Consider the following 9,772-nt stretch of genomic DNA (forward strand, 5'->3'; position numbering starts at 1 on the left):
ACATTAAGTAGTTATAGTAACTAGTAATGCATTATATTAATAACATTTCTAAATGTAAAATGTAAAGTAGTTTCTATACATCTTATGCCAAGATTAGGATGTCAGCATCATGTCATAATTAGCAACTATTAATAAACCTAAATTTCACAAAAGTAGTAAAATATTAAATACCATGGGCCTGATTTTGTTTAAAGCTCTGCAAGACTTGAGAAGATAGACTATTGTTGGTGAATCTGGGTGATCCAGAAAACCAAGAATGGATCTGGTCTAAATGTAAAAACATTTGCAAACTAATAGTGAATGGTTTTTAGGAAATGTATTTCAGGTTTGTTGGATCATCTAGGTTTTCTCAAGATGGTCTATTTTCACCAGTTTTGAAGAGCTTTAATAAATCAGGCTCAATAGATTATTTTCTATGAAACCTATCTACTTTATAAATCTTTTGTCTGCACATCTAGCAACATTGCTAGCATTTTCTCTGCTATAATGATCTGGTCTTTTTTTTTCCAACACTACCATGTAAGGATTGTATTCAAGCAAATATAAGCCTATGGTTTGAAGGCAAAGCATTAGAGTTCTCTCCAGTAAATTTATGTTTATGTGAATCTCTAAATTGTAATTACTATTTTTATATATTTTTTTGGCCCTTCAGGCCTATTCATATGTTGCTGATTGCTGTGTGGAACCCCCAGACACTATGGAATATTGACTGTATATGTGTGAACATTCCAATTCTAAAGGTACTACTGTTGACTTTTTTCCAAGGTGACACAAAATCAATCTGAAGGTTTTCCACAATCTATACTATGTTAGAAAACAAAATAGATTATTAAGACCGTTTACTAAGACCTGAGACAGCTCTTAATGGGCAATCAAGCAAGATCATAGAAGCAGGAATGTGTTAATCTCTGCAGCTATGATTCAGGGGGTACATTGTGGAATGGATAGATAATCAAGATATTTGAGGGATACATACTGTAGACTTTTACATTTTAGGGCTGGTAAAAGAGTAATTAAGTAAGTAAATATATGCATTCAAATAAATCACAGATTCCCAGTCAACCAGCCTACAAATTGTGTAAATGATATGTGCACCTGAATATAGGATGGTCTAGTAACACAACTGAAGTATAAAAAATGATGGTACTCATTTTTTGGCGGATAATACATGGAATGAATGCAGATAAAAAGACTTAAGTCTAAACAAAAAACTTTTTTGATAAACCTTCTTAAAGATTGGAATTTAAATGTGACTATTCCAAAAACCAATCTTAATGCCAAAGTTTTAGACCTTCCAGCCTTTGCTCAAGCCAGAAAAGGCGCATGGCAAATGAAGCATAATATTGGATATTAAATGAATATAGATGCCAAACATATGTTGCCCTGTTATTAACTGAACATAACAAATCTTATAATTAGATGGGTCAAAAAATGCAAAACATTTTTAGCATAGTACTTAATGCAATAATGATAATATACAAAATTAAAGGAAAACTACCCTCAGAACTGGTGTTTCAATTTTTGCATTTTTTGGGCACAGTTAGTTAAGTTGAAAAAACTCCTTCAAGTTTCTCCAAAAGGAAAAAATAAATTTAAAGGAAATACCAAAAAAAATTTTTATTAGGAACCCTAAACACACAATTGATACAGAGGAAGGCAAAACAAAATCTTTTAACGGATGGTCCAAATTGCTCTTACAGAAGGAAAATTCATTCTCATTCCCTTCAATCAGACACTCTCTGGATCAACAGTCTTTGGTGGTTAGTACGGTACTTATAAAATCTAATATCCATTTGTATTCTGTGCATTTAGAATAGCACTCTGTGTTTTCCTAAAACAATATACTGGATAATTTTAACTTTCCAAAAAGCAGAAGGATTTTTTATGCATCTTCACTGAAAACATAATTTATCAAAAACCAGCTTAAAAAGAACATGTCTATACTGTCATTACATGGTATATGTTATATAATCATTGGCACATCCTCTTTGTTTTTATATGGTTAGTACATAATTCAGTTTCACAGGCAATGAGTCACCCATCATATTCTTGACAAATTTTGCAGACACATTTTCTGTTTCCTCAAAAGAATTCTCCATGGGGGATTTTATCACAACAATCTAATAGATCAGTGCCTAAAACTCGACTGCATAACTGGACTGACTGATGTTTTGTACAGAGACAACACCATATCTCGGTAGCTGGAGACCTCTGACAAAGTTTTTTGCTTGCTTTAGGAGCTGGAGCTTGGCATTCTATGCCAATAAATCTATATTCTACTAGAATGCCCAGTTTTTTCTCTATCGTTGCCAAATTAGATCACAATTGGAATAAAAACCATCTCAATTGTGTAAAATAAACAAATTATTATGAAGTTAAATGGTAAACATGTGATGATCCAGCAGTTTATAGATGCATCTGGTGATCCCCTTTACTGAAAAATTACAAGCTATTGTGCCAAACATAATTCAGATAGCTCCATGGGTGGGGATTGATGCAGGTATTTTTCATTATTTAATTTCCCCTTAATAAAAAGCATTCACCAAATTAGCTATCCCACATCAAGATGGCATGGTCCACCCACAAGACACCACACCATCCTATATGTTAAGCACCTTTAAAAAATTGAAACAGAATTTGAACCACAAGCAGCAAATGCTACTGCCTATTTATAATATCATTTTTTCATCTACAGAATACATAGGCAATGACTGAACAGGACTGTGAGTGCTTACCTGAAATATCCAATGACCCCAAATGTACTGCACTGTAAAAGACGTAATAGATTTAGTGGGTCCTATTCAAACCGATCCATTCTGCAAATCAGGTGCTATTGTCCTTATCCTTTAGTGTTTTTCCATTTGTTTATTTCATTGTTTAAATGTGTGTATGTGTTTCTGTAAAAATGAATAACAAAATCTTTTTTTTAAAGCAATAATTGTTTACCCTAATGATATTAAATAAGACTGTTTGCTTTATAGCTTAATAAAATATCATGATATTGCACATATAAAGCAATTAGAAAATGTATTTCGTGGAATTGTTATGTTCTTTTGTCATAGTAGTTAAGCTTCCTAATAAAGCAAATACATCATTTATCCCACTTTCCAAGCAAACCCTTAATATTGTTGTGTCTGTTGTACAAATAAGAGAATCAGCTAATGGAGAAAAGAAGAATGAAGTGTCTGAGAATTGTACTATATTGCTTGTAATTGCTCATTATGTTTCATTTATTTCACTAAACAAACAGCTAATATAAATATTTAGCACCTATTATTTTAATTTGCTCTTTGGATATCTTAATAGCTTTGCATTTTCACAGTGTTCTTCCTGACAAGAGAAAAAGGATTACACATGTTCATACTGAGACAAATAAATACACTTCACAGGTTACATAATTGGACTCTATAATCCTTTCTTGCTATGATTGATTTAACTGGCCTGGGATTTCCTCAATAATATCTGAAGACAGTTCTCTACTGCCAGACAACTGAGCATTTATCTGGGAATTCCTCTGACTGCCAGATGTTAAAATGGCCCTAATATTAAAACTCTTCAATAAGTCATTGTGTGCTTGTCACCACTAGCAGAGATCACATAGTGTTGGGCTGCCAGGGCATTTTATGTCAGTCTACCCAGGGTATGCCATTGTTTTGTCTTTGTTACACATTACCTTGTAACCTGAGTGCAGTTAGGCAGGCTGCTAAAGCTAAATCCTCCAATAAGCCAGAATGAATGTCAAAGTCTTGAGAGTTCATTTGAAAGTATTAGGTGAGACAGAAACAAGTAATTTTACAGTAAAAACTCATGCTATTTATTAATAGCATTTCCCCAGTATGGCTTCCTCAGAAGGACCTGGCGAAACGTGTGGGTAAATTCGACAACTGTTTTCTTTCTCTTCTGTCCTACCCTTTAATGGGAGAAGCCATATTATAGGAAAAATCTGTGTAGAGTTAGGTCCTGAATCCCACAGATGAGAGTGGGTCATGGACCAATAAATCGTTTAATGTAGGGAAACCCATCATTCTGCATATGTCAAATGTAAATATTTGTATTGAAATATTATTGTCACCAAAAAAACCCTACTGTTCTTTCTTTCACTACTTTATATGCAAAGATTCAGAACAAAACTGAGTAAGGGCAGGTTCATTGTAATGCAGGTTCCTTGCATGAGAATGGACCCCAACCTCACTGCCAGTGTGAACCAGGAAGAAAAAATTATTTACCTTATCACTGCATGACAATAAACAGTGTTTGTGTGCTGATATCAACTGCAATGGTAGCAAATAGGGATTAGGAAGGATTTTTCTTCTGCTTATAAAGCAGTTTATAAACCAACTCGGAGTATAGGTTTCTGAGGAAACTATGCATCCTCCAATTGGTTGAAATCGATGGACTTTCATAACGTAACGGTGGTAACTATAAAACATATGTTTTTACCTGCGATGCTGTTACAGGAAGGGAAGCTGTTCACTTTGCACGCAGTCATCAAGATAACGGCATTGATTTCCTTTTGTCCTCTTCCTCCCAGTGAGGGTTTATAGGATGCACACAAACAATGCAGAGTCAAAATATTAGGCAAAAAGATTTATTAATAATACAGGTTAGTGTTGTTTAGCAGTGAGAGAGAGCCAAAAATAACAGCAGAACTTTACAAATACTATGCTGGAGGTGTTTGCATTCAGCATTGGAACTGCAGTGCGGATCAGCAGGAGCTAGATAAAAGAGAAAGATAAAATATTAATACCCCCCTCAATGTATAGCTAACCTACAAACAACACATAAAAAAGCTTAGTAAACATGAACATAGTTTTAGAAGATGATTAATGTTAAGCTGATCTCTTTTACATGTATATCTGAAAAAAACAATTCCAATTTAAAGTCAACATAGTTCCCCCTCCAAGCCCCTCATCCTCTGATTACTTCTTTATGACGTCATGATGCTATTGCAGTTTTTTTATATCCTGTTAGAGCCCTGCTACTGGACAGCCAGTAGGTAGTCTTACCTATTGGTCTTTGTTACCTAGCCATGATTATAATTATTATACATTTACATTCGGGCAATTGTAATTTCTGAATTGTATGCCACTGCAGATTTGCAAACCTAAATAGATGTATTTTAAAGCAAGTAAAATGATTAACAATTTACATTCTTTGCAAATTGTTATGGCTACTCCTTATTGAAACCTTAGGTACTAAACTTCAAGATAGCTTGGAGTGGTGTCAATAATCACAATGATGATGTGGGTATCTAGAATCTAACAATGATTCAAAACAGCAGGTAATATATATTTAGACTCTGATGTTGCTGAAGCCGGACACTTCACAATCTCTGTAATGTGCTTCTGTGTGGAACACTTTGTGGTTCTTTTGAATTGTGGAGTCTTTGTTATATAACATGAAAATCAGACTCAGAACAGAGCCTTTTCAGCAACCACTGACAAACAGTAAGAATAAATTGGAGGAAAATAAAATTAAACATTTCATAATCAGCGCTTTCAAATGACTTTTGTGCTTTGGCTTGACATAGCAATATTTCCAAGAGTAAGGAACATGCACTTTTGTGTTTTTTAGAAACGTTTTTCTCCTATTTTAGTACAAATATTTGAATAAGTTGGCATTTGTTCTGCAAATATAAAATACAGGCAAAATTTTAAGTATTTTTCATGTATATTACTACTATCCCCTTCACCTATGTAAAGCACTTACACTCATGCTGATCTTTGATGAGGCAGAATTAGGTGGTCTGTGAAGGGTCAGCAAGGCAACACTGGCTTTTTCATCACTGTCAGAGTGCTTATTTATAGGATCAAAAACAGAAAGCCTAATTGATCTAATATTGTAAAACTGTCAAAGAGCAGTGGCGTAATCACTTGTTATGGATGCAGCTCGGAGATTAACATCAAGCTGTAATATGGATATCCTCTGCAAATCTATCAAACTAGCCCTTGGACACTACTAGCTGTTTATATAGTTATGACTGACACAATCTAACAAAAAGATTCCCACTCATTTTTTTAATACTGCCATAAACAAAACTATTTTTTATCTTTATTAGCAAATACTTATTTTGGTGGAAGTTTATAGTCATTAGAGTTGAAGGTGAATCCATCATCTTAGATGTAGATTTACTCTACAAAATAGGCCTGCTATATTAAATTTCTCCAACACTGGAGAAGATAGACCATTATGAGAGAACCTAAGTGATCCAGAAAACCTAAAATAGATTTCTTAAAAAAATAATTTGCTATTATTTGACAAATGTTATTAATCCTGGACCAGATCCATTCTGAGTTTTCTGGATCACACAGGTTCTCCCATAATAGTATTCTCCAGACTTGGAGAGCTTTAATCAATCAGACCCAATGTGTCTTCAGGCCAGACATAATTCTCTCTGTAGGGACACATGCAGCAAAAAAACAAATAAATAGGTTTACCTTATCATAATCTATGCAAAACTATTAAGGTTTAGTTTGGAGAAAACTAAAAGGGTATTGAAAATAGATATTTTGAAGTGATCTTAAAAAATTGTCACACATGCCTCTTCCTTTACTAAAGCACAGGTGTCTCTCTCCTGTGCATGCGAGCAGCTCTGACTCTGGGCGTGCCTACGCTTTTAAGCTTTATCAGTTTCACCCAACCCACCAGCCAATCATGAAATAGCCTCCTAATCATCCCCGGCTATTTAGCTAGCTCAGACACAGCACTCAGCATTCATGCAACGTGTCTCCATTGTGCCAAGCCCCTAGTTCTGCTGAGATAATTCCTGTACAGCTGTTGCTTAGTTCAGTGTTTCCTCTGTCCAGCATCTGTGTTAACCCCTTGTTGTCCAGTCTGTTGTTCCCTTCCCAATTCCCTGATCCATTTGTTCCTCTCTGTCTGTGGATATTCCTGTGTCACCTGTGTCTTCTGTTGCTTCCAGTGTCTCCTGTGTTCCCTGTGTTTGCAATGGCCCCTGTGTCCCTAGTGTCTATTTCCTGGATCCCTGGTATTTGACCACTTAGCTTTCAGCTGACAAAAAGTTTGGGTGATTCACTGAAAGCTAATGCCTATGGGATAGAAATGGAAGATAAAAAATTGGAGGCATTTGGTTGTCCGATTTAGAGGTAACCCACAAACATATGGAATAGTAGTTTGTTTGCTGCTTGGATGTTGTTTCTGATGTCCTCCATTGCTGTTTGACGCCAATTTCAGATCTGGGGAAGCTCTATACACTTTCAGGATTATCCAGGCTAAAGTCTAATTTGCATTCTGAAGAAGCTGACATTTAGCTTCCGTGAAACGTGTCAATGTTCATTGAGACAAAGTATGAACTTTGTATGTCACTGTTTTTTGCTATGAGCAATTTGTTTGTAATTAATCCAATATATGAATGGTGGATTATGTAATAAAGTATATTTTTTTTACTTTTTGTAAACCAAATGGTACATTTATCAAGAGCATGTGCCTCAAAAGTCCCAATTAATTATGTTGCTTTCTTGGGTCTTAAAAAATAGACACACTTTTTAAGGAAAAAAAATTAAACTTAAAGAAACTTTGACTTTAGGAAAACAGATATGACTAGCCTATATTGAGCACCTGTAGAACATTTCTAAGTAAATAACAAAATGACAATCTTGCTCAATTTCAGGAAAGAGTATCATGCTGAGAAAGCATCAAAGGTTTGTTGTTTAGAAAGGTAACACTTTGATATTACTGCTAACAACAGCACAATCTGCTTACTGCAGAGAAAATAAAATGAATTGTTCACCCTTGGTGATATAACACACATCTTTATTTCACCTCCACTATTCATGTCATTCATTCCTCAGTGTTAATTATCAGGAATACATGATGCATATGTTGTAGTGGATTATTTGCCTTTATGGCAACTCCTTTATAATGCAACAATGTTACAGTGTTTAAAAATAAAGATAACATTTTATAATCTGTGTTTAAAAATCAGTGGTCTCTTCCACCTGCGTCACTGTCTGTATCTGTCTGTCATTTGCAACTTCTAATTATTGTACAGTGCTTCATAATATGTTGGTGGTATTTAAATACTGTTTAATAATAATATTTAAAATTTTTCCTAAACCTAATTAAGGCATTAATTAAAGCTTATTCTTAGTCTGCAAATAAGCAATGGAATCTACAAGGTAGTCACTGGTTCCCTTTGAAAAGTCATCCCATCCAAACTGATATTTTAATTTTGGGCTAAGAAGCTTCAAAACTCTTCACAAAGACTTTGTATATTCATCTTATGTGAACTACCAGCAGTAATTAAGAATCCTTTTTCCATACATATTAAATGTCAAAATATTTTGTTATAGTTGTATGAAGTTATGTTTATCACTTTTAATATGGTCATTCACTTTTACATTGTTTATTTTCCCTATTAAATGCTTCATTAAGCACAAATTATGATATTTGTTTCTTTCTGCCATACAGTAACTATCTTTTCCCAATAAATATAGTCAAATATGGTGACTCCAAAAAGTACATCTGTAACAGAGCTATAATGTCAATATTCTGTGTTCTGAATCCCTTAAAGCAATGTAATAGAAGGAATATATGGGTGCATTCTCAGACCCTTTAAAACATTTGGTGATTGAGATGCTTGAACAATTCTCCAGGGAAGAAGGTGCACATCATTAGCAACTTCTCAACATGTCTTAGGCTGAGATGTGCAGCAAATAAAGCCTGAGGGCTTATCTTCACATATATTTTGAGCAAGAGTTTAACCCCTTGTTGACAATTTAGAACCCATCAAAATCATCCAAACTTTGAGTGTGAAATCTGATTGTTCTCTAATTAGTATTTAGCATTACTATTATGTACAAGGACATTTGGTTGTAGTGAAAATAGATATGCTCAATAAATCTAGAGTAGACCCATGACCAAAAATCAAAAAATTTTATTTACAAAAAAAAACTACATATGAATGTATAGGAGAGAAAGAGAGAGAGATAGTTACCTAAACTGTAAAATATAGTAACCAATTAGAATTTTATTTTATTTTCAGTAAAGTAGACAGAAGAAGGAACATCTAAGCCAAAGGCAAATACATGTCTAGGCCGATTTTTTATTTTTTGTACTTGAAAGGCATTAAATAAACGTGGGTGAACGTACAAATAGATTAGTTAAATAGTGTCCTCAGTTCATCCACTGTCTCTATTCATATTCATTCATTTTATTGCATGCTCCTTTTCATTGTTTTCAGGGTGTTACAATGTTTATACTGTATGCCTACTTTAGATTGCCATCTAGTACATTTGTATTTAATAATAATGAAAACAAATACAACAGTACCTAGTGAACTAATTGAGAATTACACCCGCCATTGAATTATTGTTTCTGTCCATTCACTATGTCTTCTTTATCACTTAAAATATTTTTATATACATTTAAAAAATATTTTTATATACATTTAGGAACATTCACCCATTTCTAGTTAACTTTTAAGTGCTTTCACTCCCATCAGTTCGCAAAAAAAAAATAGCTGAAAAAAACACTAAGCAAATTGTTTATAAATAAATTCTTTAGGTGTCAAAAGTATTTAGGTTTAGGTGGCTCAGTGGTTAGCACTCTTGGCTTTGAAGTGCTAGGTCCCAGGTTTCAATCTCAGCCAGGACACTGCAAGGAGTTTGTATGACCCCCTGTGTTTGCATGGGTTTCATCCTGTCACTCTGGTTCCTTTCCACATCCCAAAAAACATGCATTTAAGCTAATTGGCTTCCCCTGAAAATGTGTTCTGTGTTAATGACACATGGCTATGGCAGGGACATTAGAT

The sequence above is a fragment of the Pyxicephalus adspersus genome, chromosome 1 (genome assembly GCF_032062135.1).
Source record: "Pyxicephalus adspersus chromosome 1, UCB_Pads_2.0, whole genome shotgun sequence".
Classification (NCBI taxonomy): Eukaryota; Metazoa; Chordata; class Amphibia; order Anura; family Pyxicephalidae; genus Pyxicephalus; species Pyxicephalus adspersus.